A 26,264-nucleotide genomic window follows, 5' to 3' on the forward strand; every position below is an offset into this window, starting at 1 on the left:
ACATATGAAAGAAATCATAAATCACTCAACTCATATTTACTTGTTGAATACAATAAAATCTATCCTAACACAAACTCTTGAAAAACTTTGCAAGAAGAGAGTTTGTGGCAAGTAGACTTTGACAACCTGTATTCCTGAAACACTTTAAACAAAACTCATTAAGGCATCTTTCTGTAAAACAGAAATAATGGATTGCATACAAGTAATAAGAAACATGTGTATAAAGAGAGAAAAGAAACAACACATGTAGGAGTAGGTGAAAGAAACATACGTCAACATATAAAGAAGATAAGTACAATGTATTTCAATAATGGTCACAAGACCCAAGGTACAAGAAGAAGAAGCTAAAAGAAGCTCTTACAACAACAAGGAGGTAAACACTCCTTCTAACAAGATGAAACAAAACTCCCCCTTACAAAGACATATATTTCTCCCCTTAATATGCAAAATCTTAAAAAGAAACTATATATTCTCAACACTTTCTTCCCCTTTTTGTCATGATTGACAAATGGTACAAGAAACTAGAAAGCTTCACCTGAGAAATATAAAGATGATCAAGGATGGTCAAAGGGGCACAAGGAATCCATATAAATGCATGAATGTAATGAAACAAGATACTATAAATGACAAGATAATAGAAAGATACACGACATGTGAAAAAAAAAATCTTTCAACAAGAAAAATGTTAAGCACATAGATCCCAAAACACACACACACACACACATACACACACACACACAACAAGTCTAACCAATTTTATATTTCAAAAACAAGTCAAGACAGTTTAGTGAGTATACATTAACACATGTAAAACCTTGTGATGGACAAATCACATTTTACCTGCACATGTATCAAGAGTAGCAAAGAATATTGCGTATTGTGTGTGAAAAACATCGTAAGATTGCATAAGCATCTACATGTTATGATGATTTAAGATATGAGAAAATTGCTTTAACTTACACACAATCACAATTGTTTTAATAGAGACTATCACCTTCAAAGTACATCCTATAACTCCCACATCTCTTAGAATACACGCTTGCAATCATATTTAAAAGCATTTTTGATCTTTTTGCTTTCTATTTTTCTTTGCATATTTTTCTTTTATTTAGCATATCATGCATGAGCATTTAAGAGAGAGAAAAGAAATACCCAATGATAATTGACATTCCAATTTTGTTATGCTGAAGCAGACAAATGTCATTGACATCACATTTTTGCTATGCCGATGCATATAGATGTCTTTCATGATTGATGGGCAACAGTAGTGAGATGGTTATTTATGCCTTTCTTTTAGGATTTTCTAATCATTCCCTTCAAAAAGAGTGATATGAGTGTTAAGTATAAGAGATAACTTAATCTTACTCATCACAAATAAGAGCCACAAAGCTCACTTGCTTAGTTGTGCATAGAGATGCTCATCTAAGCTACAAAAGATATAAAGTTTAGAAAAACTTTGTTTCAATGGCCATCAAAGGTACACAAGTACCAATGTACATAAACACACTATTTTTGTATTTTTCTGATTTTTCCTTTTTATTTTGAAAACCAAAAAAATAAAGACCAAACAACCAAACAAAATTAGACAAACAACATAAAAGCAGAAAGAAAGATGCATATGTATGAAGGCACGATAGAAGGGTGCAGATGCATGAAAACATGATTCCAAAAGCAGATAAGAAATCAAGTAAAGAGAGTCCTACTTTATATAGAAAGAATTAAAGTAGAGGACAAATAGAAAAGACAATTAAGTCTTAGGCTCCTTTCTCACCCACATAACACGAGTTTTTGGCCATGAAGATGCAAAGGCACGTATCCTAGTATGTTTGCTAAAAGATATAGAAGAATTATAATTCTCTTGAAATTGAGTTAAAAAGCTCAAAACTTTTAATAACTCTCCAAACAAAGGTGTAGGTCCTTGAGAGGAAACTTGTGACCGTTTGGACAATTGCTTATGAGGATACAACTTAAAGTAATTAGGACGAATGTGTCCAGAAACACCACAATGATGACAAACATGAGGTCTAATAAAGGATTTAGAGTTAGAAAAATTAATTTTAGATTTCATACCTTTATTACCTTTCTCAGATTGAGGCACAAAAACAGTCTTTGATCCAAAAGCCATGGAAGAGGAGGGGCCGAAGGAAACAGCATATCCTAAACCTGTCTTATCAGAAATAGACTTTTGAGCATTCAATACCTCATTAAGTTTTGCACTAGACATCCTCTCTATTTGAGTTCTAGTTTAATTAAGCTCAGCCTTAAGATTCTTGACCTTCTCTTTTAATGAGGTGTTCTCTACAACAAAAGTCTTAACTAAGCTTATAGTCTCATCTAGTTTGACTAACAGATAAGCTTTTTTAGTTTTTACCACATTAAGCTCTTTTCTACAAAGATGAGAAATCTTTTCAGATTTTATGAATTCAGTGCATAGCTTATCATAGGCTTCCTGAAGGGTCATCTTTTTGGGTACTTCATTATTAGAAGAATTCTCACTGTCATTAGCACTCTCGACAATCACCTTATTGGTTGAGGCAATGAAGGCCATAACGTGATAACATTCATCCATATACTCATTGGAAGAGTCATTTTCAGTATCACTCTAAGTAGCAACCAATCCTTTATCTTTTGACTCCTTGGTCTTTTCCTTCATGAGGTGGTTTGGGCACTCTATCCTCATATAACTAAAACCTTTGCACTCATGGCATTGGATGAGGGATTTCTTATTCTTGCCCTTCCTTGAGGATTTAGGTATCCTAAGAGTTTTGCCCTTATCCTTTTTCCTAAACTGGAAAAATTTGATAATCTCATCAGTTATGAAGGTTAGATCCTCATCCTCATCATCATCTTTATCATCATCTTCACTTTCTTCACTTTCATCTTCATCTTCGGAGTCCTCAATCTTTTCCTCTATACCCTTGAGAGCTAAGTTTCTACTCTTTCCACCTTTTCCCATTTAGCCTAATCCTATCTCACAGGTTTGAAAGTTCCCTATAAGCTCAGTCAAATGAATTTGATTAATGTCCTTTGCTTCTTCAATGACAGTGATCTTGGCATGGAATCTTTCAGGTAAAGACCTAAGGATTTTCCTAACAATTTTGGATTCTGCTATAAATTCTCCAAGGTTGAAAGCAGAATTCACAATATCCATGGGTTTAGCATAGAACTCATCAAAGGTCTCATCCTCCTTCATCCTTATTTCTTCAAAACTACTAGTGAGTCTTTGAAACTTCACAGTCTTTATTGCCTTGGTACATTCATAGGTAGTCTAAAGAATGGTCCATGCTTTCTTGGCAACTTCTGTGGATAATATTTTCTTGAATTCTTCATTGGTAACCCCACAAAACAAAGCATTCAAGGCCCTACTATTGAAATTTGCCGCTTTGATTGTTGCATCATCCCAATCCACCGGCACTTCCTTGGGCTTAATCCAGCAAACTTCAACAACTTGCCATACTTGTTTACCTAGTGCCTACAAAAAAACCTTTCATACGAACTTTCCAGTACGCATAATTAGTTCCATCAAATAAAGGAGGAATCAAAAGAGATTATCCACGATCCATGACAAAAGGGGTCAAAGATCACACTCCAAAAATTAATCTAATCAGAGTGTACCTGCTCTGATACCACTTGTTGGGAAATTTAAACCCTGGTTGATAGAATTAGCAAGTTTTAAATCCAAGTTGTTAATTAGATTTATTATGAATAAAATTTTTAAAAACAGACAAACATCAATATCATGTCAAAATCATGCAGCAAAAAAATAAATAATACAAGATATGATGACCTAGGAAAATTAACGAAACAAACTAGTTTCACAGTAAAAAACCTAAGGGGGAAACCTTCCCGAAAAGCAATCTACTATAGTAAAGAGAAGTATCAGATTTAGTACAAAACTTTTGTCTCTAGACTCTACAATCCCTGTAGATGAACTTACAGCAGAAACCTTCTACCGCTTTAGAACCTCTAAACTCTTCAATATATGAATGCCACCCTTTAATGATGCATGAATCCCAGTACGTGACTAACCAATTGTGCGGATCCCAGTACGCGACTTAATCACCAACTAGAAGAAGATGTTAGCTACAAAGTTCTTCACTTCATCAATAATGAAGATCAAGAAGTAATTGGTTACAAAACCCTAAGGCACAAAAATGTAGTAGTTTCCTTCAGAGAGAATAAGGCATTAGTCACCTTTTGCATATATTCTCCTTGTATTCTCTTGTGTGACAACCTCTAAAATAAACCTTATATAGGTTTAGAGTTGTGAGAAAAGAAACCCTATACATACATGTCATCATGGACCGAAAATCAGATCTGAAAATCTGAATTCCCTAACCTCGACAAATAGCCAGGTGTCAAGAAGGTATCGAGGAGGTGTCGAGCTTTAAACTTCGATAGATACAGCTATCGAGAAGCTATCGAGGAGTTGTCAAGGGGACATGAGCTTTCTCGATCGATTGACCTAGCTATCGAGAGGTGTCGAGATTGCGATAACAATCAATTGAAGAGCTAGATAGATAGCCTAACTGTCGAGAGATGTCGATCAGCTATCGAGTTTTAAAATTCAGCACTTTCTCACTTGATTCTTGGACAGACTTGTATGGTTTTAACACTTGAACTTGGAATAAGGTTTCTTGAAGTATTAAACATATCCTAGATCTACCAAAATATTGACATATGTTTCTAACATGATCTACATATATCCTAATAGATTTGATTTAAAAAAAAAAAAAACTTTTAGCGACGAAAATGTTTCTTTGCTAAATGTTTTCATCGCTAAAAACACCATTCAGTGACAAAAATATGTCATCACTAAAAACACTTTATTTTATTAAATCATATTTAGTGACGAATAATTTCGTCACAAAAACTATTTTCGGGTACATATAATGACGAAAAAGTTCGTCAATAAAACTATTTTTAAGAAAATCTAGGCACATATAGCGACGAAAATTTTCGTCACTAAAACCTTTTCTTACAAATTTTTGCTACATTTAGCAATTAAATATTTCGTCGCTAAAAAAATTTTTTGTTGCTATATTTGTGACGAAAAAATTTGTTGCTAAAACTTATTTTTTGTTTTTATTTTTTTCATGGCTTTGATATTTACCTGTAACCTATTATTACATTATTAAAACTTCACATTTGAATAATACATTTATTTCAACAACACATTTATAAAAAAAAGATCTATACATTCCACAAGTAAAAAGTAAAACAAGTATCCAATTTAAACTCTTTCCATACAATAATTGTTTGCAACATATGCAATAACTCACAATGTTTTATAACAATACAAAAAGTGTAGCATAATATAATTAGAACTAACGAAAGATATCTTCAAATGTCTTCAAGTAATACCAAAAGTAAATATCCTAAAAGCCACTAATAAAAATTCTGCACAAATATAAAAATAATACTACATTAAAATCGTAAAGTAAAAGCATTAAATATATTATAAGAAACATTTCTAACAATACATTAAGAGTAGTCACCCCATGTAATATGGGTTAATTGCTAAAATAAAATACTAACCAAAAAGTATTTTAACTTGAAGTTGAACCACCCCCATAGGTAAAAGCGTCATCATAACCCTTACTCCTTAAAAAGTTAAGAATATTCTTTTGGACCTCTTCTTACTTAGCTCATGCCTCTTGGTCCTTAGCTTGCTCCTCTTGGGCCCTAACTCTTGCCTCTTTAAGCTCAATTATTTCATTTTCTAGCTGTTGGATATACTCCACCGAGGAATTAGATGAGGCAATGGTTACTAGAGAAGAGAAATGTCTCATGCCTAGTCCTTTTATAATACCAGACTTCTACTTAAAAGCCAAGTTTGAGATCTCCTCTTGTGTAAGGGGAATTGCATTAGGATCTTGACAATAATCCTCTTGCACTTTGAGAATATTTTTCTATCATTTGAAAGAGAGAAAGAAACAAACAATCACAACATTAATACTACATATGTTATAGCTTTACAAACATGGTAGGGATGGAATGATACAAATACATATTTCGCTTCATCCTCATGGTGTATCCATATATTTGTATTTTGATTGAAATGAACTTCTTTGAATATTTTTGCCAATTCAAAAACTTGACTATCATTATTGTTTTTTTTGATTAATTAACATTCAAGTGTTAGATAGATATACTTAATTAATCACAACAAGTAATATACTAAGGTTTAAGAAAATGAAAAAACACGCACCTCCTCATCAACCTTAACAGCAAGTGCCTTTGTCCTGCATCTATGTTTGCTTCAAATTTTCTTCTTATTTTCAGAGTTCTTTCTTGATTTTTTCTAATAAACAACATTCAAGATATTTATTAGATCATGAATAAAACAGTATACATTTACTTCATCTAAGTATTAATTTAATTAGTTTAAAACATAATATAGTAAACATTGGATAATAATAATATACGTATAAATAATTTACTAGCCAATCCTCATTAGTTCATATCCCATCAATGAGTTCAATCCACAGCTCAAGTTTGGCATTCTTTGACGGGTGGCTTCTTGCACAGTCAGCACCACTGAGATTGTACGAGTTTTTTATAAACTTGATGTAACTTGTGGGAGTTGGAACTCAATAATCTTCAACATTTTGTATTTAATGTTTTTGTTACCAAGTTGGAATCCCCTTGTAGTTCAAACTGATCCTGTAAAATGAAGTGTACATGTATTATAAAAATACTATTATATGAATTTAATATGCTTAGTGACAAAAAAGACGAGTTAGACGTTATCAATATAAATTTACCGCGATATTTTGAAGCACCACATCTCTAGTAGTAGCATCAACATTTTTCCAATTTTTCATGTGTAACTACACAAATTACTTCACACTTGTATACCAATTTGATTGACAAGCTTGCACACATTCTTCCCAATAGGAGCATCATACTCTATAGTTATACGTAGTAGCAACTTACCACTTTTTTCAACAAGTGCCTGTATTGCTATACCACGTGTTGTTTCATGGGTATTTCTGCTAACAAATCCTATTTAAACATTATTAATGTCAAAAAATTATACATTCCATGTACATTATAGCTAAATTAAGTGAAGTATAATCTAAATAGTAAAAACAAGGTGTAGAATTAAGTATGTTCTTTGTAATTACCAGTCGTATTAATTAATGCGCCAGTAGTCTGTGTCTTTACACTAGAAGAACTTTGGGTGGGAGGATTTGCTTCAGGAGGTATTTTTGTAGATTGGACTACCGAGATAGATGCCTCACTTCGCGAGCGTGTAAGTTGTCTTGGTGCCATTTGTAACTAACAAACATACATATAATGGAATAATAAAGTAATTACAAGTAATGGAACAATAAAGTTATTATCATCTATTGTACCCTATGGAACATTTATTGTACCTTATGAATTACAGAATTAGATAACTCTTCATCATTGTTAGCGTCACCAATAGGTCGTACATAATCATCATCTACTACAACACTAGCTTTACTTCTTTTCTCTTTTGCATAATTGGATTGAGCAGAATCCTTTAGAGAAGTTGAGATGTGCTTCAATCCCAAAACATTAATTCTCTCTTGGTTTTGCCTTATTCTATCCAATCTTGCCATCTCATAACTTGGTATATTACTAGTGTATTTGAGCATTTTTTGAAACTATGTATTGATATGAAAGATAAGTACAATTGCTAATAACTTTACATAGCATAGTCCACACCATTATCCATATCAAGCAATTAACAAGTGCAAAATTTGAACACAATTGCTACTAACTCAACATAAAAAATGACCACATTAATATTCATATCAAGTTCAAGATAAGTAAAAAACATTTTAATAACAATTACTGCTAACTTTACATATTATAGTCTACACCATTATTCATATCAAGTAATTCACAAGCGTTAAATTTAAACACAATTACTACTAACTCAATATAACAAATGACTACATCAATATCTATATCAAGTTCAAGATAAGTACAAAACAATTACTACTTAGACAATTGCTATGAACTCTACATATCATAATCCATATCAAGATCAACATTAGGTATGTCATGCTCATCATTTTGATTAGTATCTCTTGAAGTTCCACCTTCAAGAATAACCTCAATTTTAACATCACCCATACAATAGTCAATAATATTGCCCTCAACATTGATAGAGACAACATCAACAATCGCTACTTGTTGCAATGCGTGACTCTATTCTCTATCATTATTGGATTCTCCACCCCTGACTTTCGGGACATCAAACACTCCCCTATGTTGGATGCATTGCACAATTTTCCAAGAGTCACGCAATTTGATATCTTGAAGGTAGAAAATTTGTTTCGCTTGACTAGGAAGTATAAAAGAGTCATTTTGATACCATCGACTTGTAACATCAATGCTTGTGTAGTGTGCATCAGTTCTTATCATTCTCTTTCGACCATTGGTACTAGTATTATACCATTCACACTGGAACAAAACTACTTTATGGTGAAATATATACTCTAATTCCCAAATTTTGCACACATGTCCATAGAAGTTATGCATTTCTCTCTCATGGTCTCCTTCGGTATATACACCACTGTTTTGGGTTACACGACGATTGTCTAGGTCCCTTGTATTGAACTTTGTACTACTGACCATACAAACTGTGTACTCCTTCAAATGTAGCTTAGGACCATTTGTTAATGAACATAACTATTTTGTAACTTCTGATGACTCGTTAACTTTCAATCTATTCATCTATAATGACATACAACAAGTGATATTAATTAGTAATAAGCAATGACAAACAAATTTAAATGTTTAAATTTATTAGTGTGTGATTAAATTTCAAATGTCTTACACGTTCTCTAAACCACTTGGGAAACTCTTGTCATTGGATTTGAGTTATGGCTTCTCTAGTAGGATTATGCAATGTGCTTTTGTGTTCGCTGTTGAAAGTAAGGTGATTTATTTTCAGCTAAGCATTACAGATAATATTTAAAACTTGATCAAACAATATATGCGGATGAAATCACATATTTTAAATAAGGCTCTAGCTCAGGACTATTGTACAACAAGTACCAATGAGCAGTATCAAGCAATGCACGAGACAAGTCGCCATCATTCCGCCTACAACCTGTAGGTCGGCCAGCCTATGAAAAAACTATCAATCCTTCGCTAGATTCACCAAAATCTTCAGTTCTTTCTCTTCAGTTATGCACAGTTTCGATCCCATCAATATATAGAGACCAGTTGTTAATACATTCTTTAAGAATGTAAGCCTCTGCAATCAAACCTTTTGGTCAAGCTCGGTTGGAAACGTATCTTTTCAATTTTCTAAGGTACCTACAAGGAAAAAATATGCACAGTATGTGATTTTATACCACGTGGGAAAGATGCAATTGATGAATGCATCAAAGGATCTAATTACCTTTCAATTGGATACATCCACCGATATTATACCGGTCTCCTAGAATTGCTTCTTAAGGCAAGTGAACAGCAAGGTAGACCATAACATTAAAGAATGCTTGAGGAAAGAGCCTTTCAAGCTTGCATAGAATAAGAACTATACGTTCTTCTAGTTTCTCCAATTCACTCCGCTTTAGAGTCCTTGAGCATAAGCCTTGGAAGAAGTTGCCCAACTCAAACAATACAATACTAATATTTTTATCTGCAAACCCTCGCAACCCAATTGGAAGAATCCATTGTAGTAGCACATGACAGTCGTGGCTTTTCAAACCAGATAATCTACCATTTTTTGCATTCACTAACCTTGATATGTTGACTGCATAGCCATCCAGATATTTGACTGATTTCAAAAAGTCACAAAAACTATCCCTTTCATTGAAGCTTAATGAAAAGAAAGCCTGAGGCTTGTCATATAATCCATTAGGACATTGTTTCAAATGCAACGTATGCCTGAAGTTCACATTTTGCAAGTCTATCTGTGTCTTGTCAGTGTCTTTGTTTTTCCCCTTAATGCCCAACAAAGTATCATAAATATTCTCACTAATGTTCTTCTCCACATGCATGACATCAATGTTGTGCTTAAGTTCCTATTTTTCTAGTATGGAAGCTTGTACAAAATACTTATCTTTGACCAATTTGGCTACCCAGTGAGTTGTCTCTTCTTGTTACTTGGATGCTTTCCTAAAATTATATTTGGCATTCTATCTAGCTGCTCTTGCATCTTTCCCACTTGTAACTCTAAAGATCTCTTCTGTTTCTCTGGTAAACCATTATACAACTGACTATGTCTCCAATGATGTTCCATAGGTAAATAAGTTTGATGGTTAATGAATCCAATTTTATTTTCCAAAGCTTTTGAATATGGTTCATCGTTGCAAGTGTAAAAAGAATGATAACTCTTTGTCCTCCACCTAGACATGTTACCAAATCCAAGATAATCGTGTACTGTCCATAACAAAGTTACCCGCATTTAAAAATACTCTTTACTATAAACATCATAAGTTTCTATACCTTCTTCCTACAACACCTTCAACTCGTCAACTAATGGTTTCAAGTAAATATCAATCTTATTTCCTGGTTGATAGGGCCCAGGAATAAGTAAGGACAACATAAAATATGGCTCCTTCGTAACCAACCAAAGCGGTAGATTATAGGGGATAAGTATGATAGGCCACATACTATAGTTGTTGTTCATATTCCCCAAAGGGTTAAATCCATCTATAGCTAACCCCAACCTTACATTGTGAGGTTCGAGGGAAAAATCGAGATGTTGCAAATCAAACTTCTTCCACTTCTCACTATCAGCCAAATGCCTCATTATCCCATCGCCCACATGTTTGTCTATATACCATCTAATGTCTTTAGCTCTTCGGCCTGACATGTACAATCTCCTCAGTTTCGGTGTCAATGGGAAGTAACACAATACCTTATGAGGAATTTTCTTACCTTAGGTACGTGTATCTTTCTACCTAAGTGCCTCACACATCGGACATTTATCAAGGTTTTTATTTTCCTTCCAAAATAGTGCACAATCATTTTTTCATGCATTTATATGCTCGTATGATATGCCCAAGTCATGTAATATCTTTTTTACTTCATAAATTAACCTTGGAACCAAGTTACCTTTTGGTAAAACTTTTGTTAGCAATTCTAGCATCATATCAAGTCCCTTATTACTCAAGTTGGTCATTATTTTTACATTCAACATCTCAATAACAAACTTCAAGATACTATAATCAGTGCAACCCAGATACAGCTCATGCTTTGCATCTTTCTCAAGTTTGTCAAAATAACGCACCTCCTCATCTTTGGTTGTATTTCTTGGTTCCCTTCTAATTCGGTCACCTACTAAGGTATCGATACCATCCAAATGATCACCATTCGGCATTTCATTATCATGAATGTTCTCGTTCAATACACGAGGTTCTCTATGATTATACCAATTAATGTAAAATTGCATAATTCCACGATGAAACAAATGGATACGCATAGTATGAGGAGATTGTCAATAGCAATTCACATAGTGAATCCACGGGCACGATATATTACCGCTCAAGTCCATAACCGCTCTTGCGAAATTAATAAATGCATTGACCCCTTCAATATATGGATGACTTAATCTGCCATTGGGTGTCTTACCCATTGTCATCCAACTTTTATCCATGTTTGACTACATTTACAAGATGAATTCTACTTTAGTAAAATAAGGACAACTCATGCATAATGTATTTTAACATCTAAGTCTATAAGTTACTTAGATAAAATTCTATCCCATTCATGAATGCGCAAGTCTATATTAATACTTAAACAAATATACATTGTACACTCAAACACTCCCAATATTAGTTGAAACCACCTTATAATACCATGGAAGCCACCCGCTTGCTCCAACACAACAACTCACCACAAAACCAATCACAAACTCCACAACTATAATGCTTACAAGTATTTAAATCAAATAAAATACTATTCATCACATCTAATCAATAATACTCATTCACATTTGCAAGAAATGAAAAACACTCCCAATATATATTTAAATCACCTTATAACATTATGCAAGCCACTTGCTTGCACTAACACAACAACCACCACAAAACCAATCACAAATATCACAAGTACAATACTTACAAGTATTAAAATTGAATAAAGTAATATTCATCACATCTAATTAACAATGTCCATTCACATTTGCAAAAAATGAAAAACACTCCCAATATGTATTTAAACCACCTTATAACACCATGCAAGCCACCCGCTTGCTCCAACACAACAACCCACCACAAAACCAATCACAACTATAATGCTTACAAGTATTGAAATCAAATAAAATACTATTCATCACATCTAATTAACAAGGTCTATTCCTATTTGCAAAAAATGAAAAACACTCCCAATATGTATTTAAATCACCTTATAACACCATGCAAGCCACCCGTTTGCTCCAACACAACAACACCATAAAACCAATCACAAACATCACAAGTATATAGTTTTATAGGTATTTAAACAGAGTTTACTTACTATGATCAAGCTAAGCGTACAAGTCTAATTTGTTGGCAAAGCTTTGGTCTTTGACTTTCACAGATCTAAGCCTCTTTCTATTCCCCCACAGCAACCCAAAAAATCACTAACCTTGTCATCACATACAACCAAAAACCTAGTCACCAATACTATAAAAAAAAAAGGCCCTCAGATTATGTCACCAATGGGTATTCATCAAAAGCCTTTACAAACAATATACAAAGAAAATTCAATTGATGGGTCTCCTATTCACCAAACTCGTATAGCCAATAATACTAATTATATCAATAGAGTGAACAGAGAGATAAACTCCAAAAACAATTTAATTATGTCACCATGTCCATTCCTAAAGTATAAGCATTAATTTGACTTACAAAAGGTTCTTATTAGAAAGGCATTTCCTGTAAAATTAAAAAAAAAAAAAAAGTCAGTATAGCTCACATTAAAAAAATTTCAACATGCATATCCCCGAAGTAAGTGCCGAACATGATTTGCTAATGAATTCTTATTTACAAACAAATAAAGATAACCATAGCCATTCGGATAGTCTTTGTTTGGTTGCTCATAAAATGCATGTAAATGAAAAAAAGAAAAAAAGGAAAAAAAAAAGAGCTGAAATAAAAATGAACAAATGAGCAAAACCCATTAAAATCCCAACAGAAAATTACTCCTACAAAAATTACTACCACAAAAAATTCCAACAGCCCAAATAAGCAAAAACCATTAAAATTAAAGCACAAATTCACAATATTTACCAATGAACTTTTGAGTGGCTGATTTATAGAGAGACAAATGGAGCAAAGAAATTGGAGAAATAAGTAGAAAAAGGGTGAGTGACTTAGTATCGGTGACGGAATGCTCAAATCGGCGATGAAATGCTCGAATCGGCAACGGAATGCTCTTAAATCTGCGATGGTTGGCTTATCGACAATGGAATGTTCCCAAATCGGTGACGGTGGCTTATCAGTGGCGAAATGCTCTCAAATCGGTGATGGAATGCTCTCAAATTGGTGACGGTGGGGTTTCTCACACATTTATCGGCAACGATGGCTTGTCGGGGATGGTTGGCTTCAGCGTCAGTGGCTTATCGGCGATGGTTGGCTTATCAGCTTCAAACGGTTGGAGCCTTGTGTGACGATGAAGACAATGTGGGTGTTAAGACTTTTGGGTGTGAAATGAAATGAGGAGAAAGTGATATAAAAGGTTATTTATAATCAGGCCTTTAGCGATGCAATATTTCCATCGCTATTGCTTCCTCTTCATCGCAAAAGGTATTAGGCTTTTAAGTTTTTAGCGATGAAGGTTAGTTTTGTCACTAAAGAACCTAGATTTTTTTACAAATTTTTAGTGACGAAACATGATTTCGTCACTAAAACAATGAAGTGCAAAACTATTATTATTTTTAGCGACGACTATTTTTCGTCGCTAATTCTTTCTTTTAGCGACGAAAGGATTTTCGTCACTAATACTATCCATAGCAATACCTACAGTTACAAAATATTTCGTCACTAAATATTTCAACTTTTAGCGATGGAATATTTTGTTGCTATAGATTAATTAAGCTCGCCCCAAAGTTTCCCTTCGCTGGCGCCCATTTTTCAGATCACAATAGCAACAAAAATTATTTTTTGTCGCTAAATGTTTTAATTTTTTTCATTATTAGTGACGAAATTCATATTTCGTCGCTAAAGTTGTATTTTTAGTGACGAAAAATATTTCCTCGCTAATTTTCATTGCTAAAAATACATTTTGTTGTAGTGAATTATTAAGTGCTTTAAGAGCTTAATAAATGCATGCCGAATCTCACATGAATAATAGGTCCTATCATGAATGTAAATAGTGTGATCCATTGACATGTTAGAGGAAAGCATGCATTTATATATTGTGCTCTTGACACTATGAATAATTACTCCTTCCTTAAGATATCAATTGGTAAAGATTATTGTTCTCCTTATTAAACATATCTTTATAGTTTTGAGGTTTTGACCAAAGATGTATGAACAAAATCAAAACGGCAAAAGGGGGGAAGTCATCTAAGTTGAGGAGGAGAAAATTGAAGTGAAGGAAAAAAAAAAATCGGGAACCAGGGATTTAAAGAAGCACGAAATATCTAAATATAGAAAGATTATTACAGTTAAAAATTAAATTTCTTTTTTGATGAACAACAAATAATAGAAACAGGAAGAAAAAAGCATAACAAATGAAGAAGGCAACAATGGTGCATGTCGTATCTATGTCAGCAGTCAATTTGTGCCTTATTTGCATTATTGCAATGCCATTGCGATCTAATTTGGACAAGGCCGAGCTTTTGCCATTTGATATCAAGTAGGCTCTTGCAAATGAAAGTTGTATCTTGCTGTTCCTTGGTTTGTTGAATTTTCTTCATTCATAAAGGAAAATACACATTTGTCTGTTTTGAACTTTGATCGGTGGGTCACTGCGTAGAAGATTCTAAAACAATCAAATCCTTTTTTATTGAACAGTAAATAACTAAATATTGTTCGAGAATCATTTTTCATGAATTATTATTGGATACTCTGAGAATATACTTTCTCTCTCTTATATGGGGTTGGAGTATACTCTCGAATGATCTAATAAATTGAATAGACATTGCTTTCTTTTATGACAATAACGTTGAATTTTAAGCCCTTAGAAGGATGGACAATAATAGTTACTAATTAGAGGAGATTGGTTTGGATGAAAGGAAGGGAGGGAGGGTGCATAAAATTCTTACACTATGATAGGAATAGCTCGAAGGGGTTGGAGTATACTCTCAAACTATCTAATAAATTTTTATTTTTCACATTTGTACCAATAATCTTTAGAATTGTGTGCATTTATGCAAACGTTTTAAAATCTGAAAATGTGATATTTATTTTACACCGAAAATATGAAAAGGTTAATATGTACTAAAGATGTGCAAGAAGTTAGGTGTGATAATTATTATACTTTTTATTGAACAGATATTGCTTTCTTAGATGACAATAAAGTTGAATTTCAAGCCCTTAGAAGGATGGACAATAATAGTTACTAATTAGAGGAGGCTGGTTTAAAATGGAAGGAGGGAGTGAGAGTGCATAAAATTCTTACACCATGATAGGAATAGCTCGTAAGGGTTTAGCCTTTTGTAAGGTTAAACCAAACTTCTCTTCAAAGTAGATATCCTTGGGCTTAAAACCACCTTCAACTTTCTAATCAAAGGTGTGTATAAGTGAACCCAACATCAAGTGTAACATTCTTAATGCCAACGGTAATCCAGGACACATTCTCCTTCCTGCACCAAACGGAATAAGCTCAAATTCCTTCCCTTGACATCAATTTCTGATCCCATGAACCTCTTTGGCTTAAATGAGTTTGGGTTTTCCTATAAACTGGTGTCCCTGCCTATAGCCCATATATTTACAAGCACCCTTTGGCACTGTGAAGCCCTGAATTTCTACATCTGCTCCAACTTTATAGAGAAGCAACAGCAGAACCGGAGGGTGTAACCGAAAGGTTTCTTTAACTATTGCTTGTAAGTACGGTAAACAATCAATGTCAGATTCCACTACTGCATTTCCTTTGCCAATGATTTGCTTGAGCTTTGCTTTTGCTTTTGACAAAACCTCAAGGTTGTAGAGTAGCTCTGCCATTACCCATTCCAATGTCACCGAAGTTGTATCATTTCCCGCAAGAAACAAGTCCTATTCGATCCATAAAAAGTATGCAATTCTAGATCATCAGATCCATTCACGAGACCACAAGCCATAATAATAAAATGTACATAAATGGATAATTACCAAAAAACCTATAAATGAATAAATTTGTAGTTATTGAAGAAGAATGTAAAGAAAATGTTACCACAAACAAACGTTCGATTTGAGTTTTGTCAATCTCCCTTGTGCTTTCTTCACTGATATGGAGAAGGGTATCTAACATGTCATTGTTTCTGATAGAACCAAACGTTTTTCTTTGAAGCAACCTTTGGCTAATAATGATGCTAAAGAGGTCTATCATCTTCCCGAAGTAAATTGTCATCTAGCTTCATATGCCTTGAGGATCAACCTTCTTAAGCACAAGAAAATAGTCTGCCAAGTTTGGACGTGACCCCACTTCTAGGATACTATGGACAAGCTTGCTTAACTCTCTTCCTGTGGCAGAATTGGGGTCAGCCAAGTCTACTAAGAAGGTGGTAGTAGATAACAAATTAAGGGAGGTTTTAAAAGCTGCTTTGCTAATACCAACTGCATCTCCATTTAGACTGCTATTATGGATATTGGCAAGGAGCTCTTGCACTTTCTTTCACCGGAGGTTTTGGTTTGCATCAAGTATCTGATTAGCAAATAAATGGGACTTGCAAATCCTTTAAAGGTTTCTCTATTGGGTTGAAACTGGTAGCTAAGGCAAGCTGAACTCGTGCTCATTGCTAGCTATGGCTGACTCTGGAATGGTACGGTTGCAGAAGAATTGGTCATGTTGTTGGAGAACTTCTTTCGCCAAGTCTGCTGAAGAAACTACTATTGTGGTTTTCTAGCCTAGCTTTAGAGTCATTAAGGGGCCATGTGTATTGGCAAGTTTAGCCATGGACTTTTGGGGTTTATGACCAACAAGTTCTAAAAGGTTTCCGATGATTGGAAAAGGTTTAGGTCCCGATGGAAGCTTTGTGGAAGTCACTTTACTTAAAAAGCTTGAATAATGGTCCAGGTGAGGCAAAGACATAGAATAAAGCTCAAGAAATAATCCATCTCTCTAGCTCTTTTTGCCTAAGTGAAAGCAACTCCTAAAAACCATCTTGTTGATATATGGAGTGGATTACTTCAGAAATAAGTTTTTTTTTTTGATAATTTGCAATAATATTAAACCAAACAAGGAGAACTAGAAAGGTAATCCACCCTCCAAACAAACTCTAAAAAAAGTAGAGAGATTACCATTATTGAAAAAGGACTGATAGGAAGTTAGAGCAAATTTGGCAGCTTCATATGCTGCTGTGTTGCCTCATCTCCCAACCCAACTAAACTTAACGGAGATAAAACTAAAAGAAAGACTACAAATATTGCTAATATAGTGTTGATTGATCAATCTGGAATGATGTCTTTAGAAATAAGGTTAGGATACTATGCATAATTTTTACAAGTTAATGTGTGAAAAAAAAAAAAAAAAATCAAACATTAATTTATTAAACTCCTAAGAGCACCCACAGTAGATGTGGGATATGTGCCAAATATAAATGAAAGCAATAATAAGATGGTAGAACCAGCCAAGCAATATATAACAAAATAATTCAAAGTAAATGAAAGCAATTTAGAACTGTCCGGTATGGCGGTAATCCGTCCAAGGTGGCGGTAGCAACAAGTAGTATAATGAACATAAAATTAACTGAAAATACTTCTTTATTGAAAGTAGAGTTAAACACTTACAGTAGTAGTGAATATAAGATCTCAACAGTAGTGGTTAATAGTTACAAAGCTTGAACTAGTCCTAGTTACAAGGTTTGTAAGAACAGGGTAGTAGTGAACAAGGTGAACAACGAAGTAGTAGAAACTAGGAACTCTCTCAAATAAGGCTTCTAAGGAGGAAAACTCTCTCTAGAAGTGAAGTTCTAAGAAAAGTTCTTAGAATAGGTTCTAAGGAGAATGAGTTCTTAGAATATGAGAATAAGTTCTGCCTTTAACTTAAGGGACAACTCCCCTTAAATAGGCAAAATTCGGAGTGTACAGTGTCATGAATAGTAACAGGTGAATAGTGTCGGATGAACAGTAACAAGTGAATAGTGATAGATGAATAGTGAAAAAGTGAGTCTTTCATTCTTTTTGACTCCAATTTTTGGGGAAGCATGAAGGAATCCGTAGAGTTTAGTGGCCTTCCACACAAGGGTCTAGGCCTAGACCACATCATCATTGTCCTTAAAGAAAACCAAATATACACCATAATGAGGATCTTCAGCAGCATGCCTTTGAATAGTGACATAGAAGCTTTTGGCATGGGCCAAAATTCTGACATAGATTCTTTTGTAACATTTTTGGCCGTTGTGCAGGCCAGACAAATAGAGAAATCATCATTTGAATATTGCAACATTTTTAGCCATTGTGCAGGCTAGACAAATAGAGAAATCAATCATCTTGTGAAGAAACTTCAACATATTCATGCTCATGGTAGATAGCATACTGGTTACAAAATCCACAGTATAGAAGTGGCTCGAAAACAGGATTTTTTCTTGGAGTAAGGAACCTTCTTGGATCAACATGACCAGCTCTTTCTAAATGACGGACAGCAGAGACATAAGGTTTAATACCAAAAACATGAATTCTATTTATATTTCCTATGAAATGGTAATCTTTCCATAATTCTTGGATAACATCAAGAATTTGATTATTGAAATAATTTCTCCAGCATGTTGCAAGAGCAATAGGATTTTCAAATGAAAGGAAAGAATTTCCTTCATACCATTGCCCTTGATGAGTGAAACCATTAATGAGAATGAGATGTTTTGAGGGTTGGACTTCCATCCAATTATCTCGGACCCAGTTTGGTAAAGTACTCCAGCATCTGATGGAAACAAAAAGGGCTAGCAAGTTTTTTAACAGCTTCTTGAATTATTTGCAGGAACTGGCTAATTTGATTATGACTTGTTAATTTGATGAACCTGATAAAACCAAATTCAAACATCTGAGATAGCCAATCAGGGTCTCTGTCATCATCATCATCTCCTGTTCCATCCCCATAGTTAACAAGAAGTCCTGGAAATGGATGCATTTGCTCATGCACTCTGAGACTATTCCGAAAGTGTTCTTTCCATTCTAGCTGAATAAGGACATTATCATTTTCATCATTAGAATCAGGAATAGTGGTAGTAACAAGTTTCTCGAAATATTTCAACCATAGGTCAAAAGACCTAAATATTGCCTTGCTTTCCTAAATACGAGATTGTATGTCTGTTGGCAAGTTGGCAACAACACTTCTTAACTGAGATTGGGTTTTAAGACTCAATCTAGCATAATCAGTACCCATTAAAGTCATTTTATCCTTTGAATGGATATCCTCTTTGCCAAAGAGTTGACTAATGTAGGCTTCAAGGCGAATCCTAAGAGCCTTATTTTCTGGAGCAGGAGTATTTTCTGTAATAAGGTTAGTTTCTGAAATAGGGTCATTTTTTGAAATAGGGTTGGCATGGTATCTTACACAAGCCTCATTTTGGACAGCAAGGTTAACAAGGTGAATTTTGAGGGCTTGGAGGGTTCTTTTAAATAGGTTACGGTGGTTTCCGATAAAAGAGGCTTGAAGATTATCAAGAATAAATTTAATAGGCTCAGGAAGTCCTGAATAGATTCCATTGTGGAATTGTAATTTTTTAGATGAAATTTCTTGCAAAGCAATTATTATATCACCACTGGAATATGTCACTGTTGCTGGGAAAAATCCCTGAAGGGATGTTGATCTGCTGGGTTTTACCCCAGGAGATGCGCCTTCATGCATTTTAAAAGGTCATCCCGCTGGGAGTCTTTTACTTTGGGAATAGTCCTGTACAGGAGCTTTTCCTTTGTTTTTTCTCTTGGAGGAGGAGGGAGCCATAATAATGCACTTACTAGTGGTATAAATATAAATAGAACTATTATCCCACTTATTAGTGGTATTTATCCACGCATCATTGCCTGATTCTTGCAAAGAATCATTAAGAATATTAGGGTGATCGGCAATGGTTGATAATTTGGCACCACTAGCATTACCTTGAAAATTTTCTGTGAAATACAAACTCATCTGTGGTTCATGAACAGGTTTATTAATAGGAAAATCATAAGACAAAACTAAAGCATTATTAATGTCAATTTCAAGTTTTGAATCAAATTCAAATTTTACTTTCTGTCCAAAAGGATCAGTAGTAATTCCATCATGTTCAACAAGAAAGGGATACAAAGCATTTATAAATGGCAAACCAAGAATCACTTTGTCAGTCATATTTTTGACGAGAACAGAAGGAATTTTGAAACAAACATTATTATGACAAATATGAGCATCATTCAGTTCATATTTTATCTTCATTTAAGAACCATTAGTAGAAACCATTCTTTCAGTTGATTTTTCAAAATATTTTGGAGGAATCAATCCTTCCTGAATACAATTCTTATTAGCACCAGAATCAATCATAGCAATAACAGTGAAACAATAATCACTGAAAACAACAATTTTCACTTTTGTGAACCATTTTGGAGGAAATATGTCATTAACAAGAGCAAGTTGAGAATCATCAATATTACCTTTATTAGAAAGAAGAGCCTGTTGACAGGATTCATCTCCATCTATGTGCTCATCCTGTTCATTATCAGATTTATTGTGATCAATTTTTAACATTAACAATTCTTGTTTAAGATTATGGTTATCACTTTTCATTTTTGTAAATTCATTTTTTAATTCACTTATCTCTTGTTTAACAATATTAATTTCATGTTAAAGATCATTAATAGTTAAATCTTTGGATTTCTTTTTATTAAATCTTTCCAAAGTTTCTTCAAAACTTATGGTTGATTTAAGTTTTTTACTAGTTTCTTCTTTTAACAAATTTTTCTTAAATTTATCCAAATAGTCTTTTTGTAAATCAGGGTTTTCAATTTGACTTATCAATTTGATCAACAAATTTTCATTTTCTTCACCTTTAGTGAGAGTATTAACAGAGTTAATAACATTGCAACAAGAGTCTCTACAACCAATTTTAATATTAGGAGAATCAGAAGAATTATCAGCATAATGATAGCAAGAATCAGTTGAAGAAGAAAAATCATCTTCTAAAGAATCAGACAAATTGTTTGATTCAAGGATTCTGAATAATTCTTATTGATCATTATCATCAATATTTAATATGTTAAACTTATTTTTTAACTTACCAGGTTTTTGTTTACAATCTTTACTAAAATGATAAGGTTTTCCACAGTTGAAACATTTACCTTTTCCTGATTTTTGGTTAACATATTTTTTAGAAACATTCTTCTTTTTAGCATAGAAATCATTGAAATTAGTTCTGTATTTTTTATATTTTTTGTGACTTTTATCATGTTTTTTACCCTTTTGCCGAGAAGAAGCAATCGGGGGCAAACCATATTGTTCACAAAAATTATCCATTTCATATTTAGCTTTTCTTTTATTTTTTAATTGATATTTTAACAGTTTTTCATCATTGCACATATTAATACCAAGTTTTTTAATAGTGCTTAAAATATCACCATAGGTTAAATTATCATAATCAATAGAATCATTTTCACCAATTAATTCTTGTTTTACCTTATGAGCAAAGATAGGAGGCAGACCGTCAATAAACTTTTCTTTCCAATAACAATCTTTCCGTTGCATTACCCTGGAAAGGAAAACATCTTGATACCATCTATAATCAGACATAGTAAGACATCTCAAATTATTCAGCAAATCAAAAATTCGAGATGAAACATTAGATGGAGCACCAACAAAATGTTTGATAATAGTATAAATCAAGGTATTAACATCATCAGGAATACCTTGTCCAATACGATCATCAAAAATAGGCAAACCTTTATCATTCTTTTTAACAGCATGTTTAATAGAGTCTCTGGAATCTTCTATGAGATATGAATCCCACCATCCATGAAGAGTACCAGAAAAACCAGTAGGAAGCAAGTCAACAATTTCAGGTTGATCAAGATCATGATTATTTTGATAAGCAATACCAACCATGGACATATGTCCCATTTTGTTAATAATTTCTTGTTCAGAAAAACCATCAATATTCCATTCATAAATTTTATCAGTAGAGACAGAAAACTGAGTTTGAAAAGGTCTTTCTTCAAACTAAATATCAGGAGGAGTAGGTTTTGAATACCAATTTTTTGTAAGAAACATGGGTTTGGAAAAACCTCCAACAAATCTTTTAATTTCTGGGAAATCATTGTCAAAAACCTTTTTGGCAGAAACAGAAGAAACAGTATCAGAATCTGTATTTTCATTAGAAACAATTTCTTTTTCATTTCTTGAAATAGTGCAAGCAGCATGAGTACTTGTAGAAGTATCCTCAGTTTTAACTTTTAAATCAGCAAGCATTTTTTCAACAATGTCCAGAGTTTTGGATTAGGAGGTTTTGAACTTGAATTTATTATCATGACTGGGCAGATTAATCAAAGGTTCCTCAGTCTTGATAGAAACAGGTTTTTGAATAGAAGCAGATTTTTCAACAAAAACAGTTTTTTCAACAATTTTTTCTTCAATACGGTCAAGCTGCTGACCAATAACATGCAAAGATTCATTAGTAAAATTGTTTTGTACAATAAGACTAACAATAGGAGTTTGATCATCAGCAATTTTGAAAGGAGAAGCTTTAACATCAGTTTTGCCAGTATTTATCAAAATAGTTTCAAGAAGAGGATGGCTAGTCCTAACAATGGTCTTGTCACTTTTAACAAAATTTGACTTCTTTATTACATTCAAATGATTTTTGGAAATTTCATTTTTTGAAACATAATAATTTTCAAGAAAATCAAAGAACAAAATATGTTTTTTCAATTGAAGCATCTTTTCCTTCCATTTTCTTTTAACACGGTCTTTTTCAGACTGAGCAAAATTATTTTGAAAATATTTCCTTTTAGGTCTATTTTTTGAAAGCATGAACTCATTGAACAAAGAAACCATATCAATTTCAAAATTTTTATTTAAAACAGTCAAAACTCTTAATTGGTTAACATTATTTTCAATAGGAGGAAAATTAGAATCAGATGGACAAACAGATTTAGCGTCATCTTCTTCGTCATTAGCAGTTCTGTTATATGGAGAAGAAGGTTCGGCTTTAGCAGAATAGAAACCAGCACTGATTTGAGATTTATCACTAGAAACACCTTTTAATTTGTAATCAGTGGGTTTTTCAAGCACAGTATTATATATGAAAGAGAAGAGAATTGGCCTTATTTGAGAGAGTTCCTATTAGAACTTCACTTCTAGAGAGAGTTTTCCTCCTTAGAAGCCTTATTTGAGAGAGTTCCTAGTTTCTACTACTTCCTTGTTCACCTTGTTCACTACTACCCTGTTCTTACAAACCTTGTAACTAGGACTAGTTCAAGCTTTGTAACTATTAACCACTACTGTTGAGATCTTGTATTCACTACTACTGTAAGTGTTTAACTCTACTTTCAATAAAGAAGTATTTTCAGTTAATTTTATGTTCATTATACTACTTGTTGCTACCGCCACCTTAGACAGATTACCGCCATACCGGACGGTTCTAAATTGCTTTCATTTACTTTGAATTATTTTGTTATATATAATAATTATATTTATATTTATACCACTAGTAAGTGGATTATTATGGCTCCATCTTCCTCCGAAAGAAAACACAGGGGATAAGCTCCTGTACAGGACTATTCTCAAAATGAAAGGCTCCCAGCAGGAAGACCTTTTAAAATGCATGAAGGCATATCTTCTGGGGTAAAACCCAGTGGATCAACATCCCTTCAGGGATTTATCTCGGCAACGGTGACTTATTCCAGTGGTGATATGATGATTGCTTTACAGAAAGTCTTATCCAGATCCTTACAGTTTCATAATGGAGTCTATAGTGAATTACCAGATTCCATTAAATTTATTCTTGATAATCTCTATGCTGCTTTTACTAAAGACCACTATTCCCTGTTTGAAAAAACCCTCCAAGCTCTCGAAATCCACCTTGTTAACCTTACTGCTCAAAATAAGGCTTATATGAACCACTATGCCAACCTTATTTCCGAAACTAACCCTATTTCAGAAAATGATCTTGTTCCGGAAAATGCGGCTCTTAGGGTTCGCCTTGATAACTACATTAGTCAACTCTTTGGCAAAGAGGATATCCATTTAAAGGATAAAATGACTTTAATGAGCACTGATTATGCTAGATTGAGTCTTAAGACCCAATCTCAGCTAAGAAGTGTTGTTGCCAACTTGCCTTCAGATATACAGTCTTGTATTCTGAGCAGCAAGGCTATGTTTAGGTCTTTCGACCTATGGTTCAAATGTTTCAAGAAACTTGTTACAACCACTATCCCTGATCCTGATGAAACAGATGAAGGTGACAATGTATTCATCCAGTTGGACAGGGAAGTACATTTTAGGAGTACTCTTAGAGTTTAGGAAAAGAAACACCCATTCCCTGGTCTTTTAATTAATTATGATGATGGTTCAATTCTTGCTGATGATTCAGATGAAGATGATGATAGGGATCCTAACTGGCTTTCCCAAATGTTTGAATATGGCTTTGTTAGATTCCTAAAATTAACAAGCCATCGCCAAGCTAGCCAGCTTCCACAAATTATTCAAGATGCTATTAAAAGATTTGCGAGTCCTTTTGTCTCCATCAGATGCTAGAGTACTTTGCCAAAATGGGAAAGGGATAATTGGATGTGTTAGGACATATATGTTTTAACTTGTTTAAGAACATATGTCACTTAGTTATGTATATTGGCTAATCCTTTGACAAAACGCACTTTGCTTGTAATTGGGTAGTTCTAGGTGTTTTTAATACTTCAAGAAACAATGTTTCAAGGTCAAGTGTTGAAGTCATCAAGTCTGTCCAAGAGAAAGCAAGTTGAAGTGCAAATTTTATAAAGCTCGACACCTCTCGACAGCTACCTCGACACCTGCTATCTATCGAGATTTAAAAAGTCAGATTTCCAATCTGATTTTCTTGGGATCCGTGAATATGTTTTTGGGCCCTCTTTTCTTCTAACCCTAAACATATAAAAGGATTATTTTAAGAGCCGTTTTGGGTGACACAAGTTGCATTATCATTGAGCAATCCCTGTTTAAGCAATTGGTGATCAACAGACGAAGTTCTTGACCTAGTTCATCTTCCATCAAGAAGTTGCTGTGTATTTGCACCATAGGGTTTTGTAACCAAGCATCTTCCTACTATTCATCAGAAAGGATGATCTGAAGAACTTTGCAGCCAACCATTCTTCCTCAGTTGGTGTTCTGAAGTCGCGTACTTGGATCCGCGCATTGGTTAGTCAAGTACTTGGGAGCCGTGCATCAGAGGTGGAGACTGTCACTACAGATCAAGTCCAATTGGGTATTGGGGTAAGGGTTCAACTGTAGGTTGGTAAGGTACTTGGGATTCCTTTACTTGTAACCGCTTGATATGATAATAGTGGAGTTTCGGGAGTGGTGACCTGAAAATCACCCGATGGGGTTTTTGCCATTAGGGTTTTCCCCATTCGTAAACAAATCACTGTGTTATTTATTTTCCGCTGCATATTTAGTTGATTGGTGATTTGTTCGTGCTTCCATAAAATTGCATGATTAATTGATTAATTAATTACTGGGCTAAATTAATTAATTAGGGTTAATCACAAGGGGTCATTCAGATTGTGACCTATCAAGTGGTATCAGAGCAGGCACACTCTGATTAGGTTTTAATCTTTTCTGTGTTTGATCCATTGACCCCTGTTTGTCATGGATAGAGGACAATCTTTAATTATACCTCCTTTATTTGATGGTACTAACTATGCATACTGGAAAGTACGCATGAGAGCTTTCTTGCAGTCTTTAGATGAAAAGGTGTGGCAAGCTGTAGAGATTGGCTGGACTAAGCCAACAGAAGATCCGGCCGATTGGGATGATACTAAGATCAAGGCGGCTAACTTCAACAGCAGAGCGTTAAATGCCCTATTTAGCGCAGTCACAAATGAGGAGTTCAAAAAGATATCCTCAACTGAAACTGCTAAGGAGGCTTGGATCATCCTCCAGACTACCTATGAAGGCACAAAGGCTGTCAAAGACTCAAAACTTCAGAGGCTCACTACAAGCTTTGAAGAAATTAAGATGGAGGAGGATGAGTCATTTGATGAGTTCTATGC

At 34.0% G+C, this 26,264-nt stretch overlaps 1 pseudogene; it reads right to left on the reverse strand.

Annotated features, from left to right (window-relative positions):
* Nucleotides 1–15,536: 15,536 nt before the first annotated feature.
* Nucleotides 15,537–17,174, reverse strand: LOC112021091 (geraniol 8-hydroxylase-like; annotated as a pseudogene).
* Between the last annotated feature and the right edge of the window lie 9,090 nt (nucleotides 17,175–26,264).

The sequence above is a fragment of the Quercus suber genome, unplaced genomic scaffold, assembly GCF_002906115.3.
Source record: "Quercus suber isolate HL8 unplaced genomic scaffold, Cork oak 2.0 scaffold_509, whole genome shotgun sequence".
NCBI classification, from domain to species: Eukaryota; Viridiplantae; Streptophyta; class Magnoliopsida; order Fagales; family Fagaceae; genus Quercus; species Quercus suber.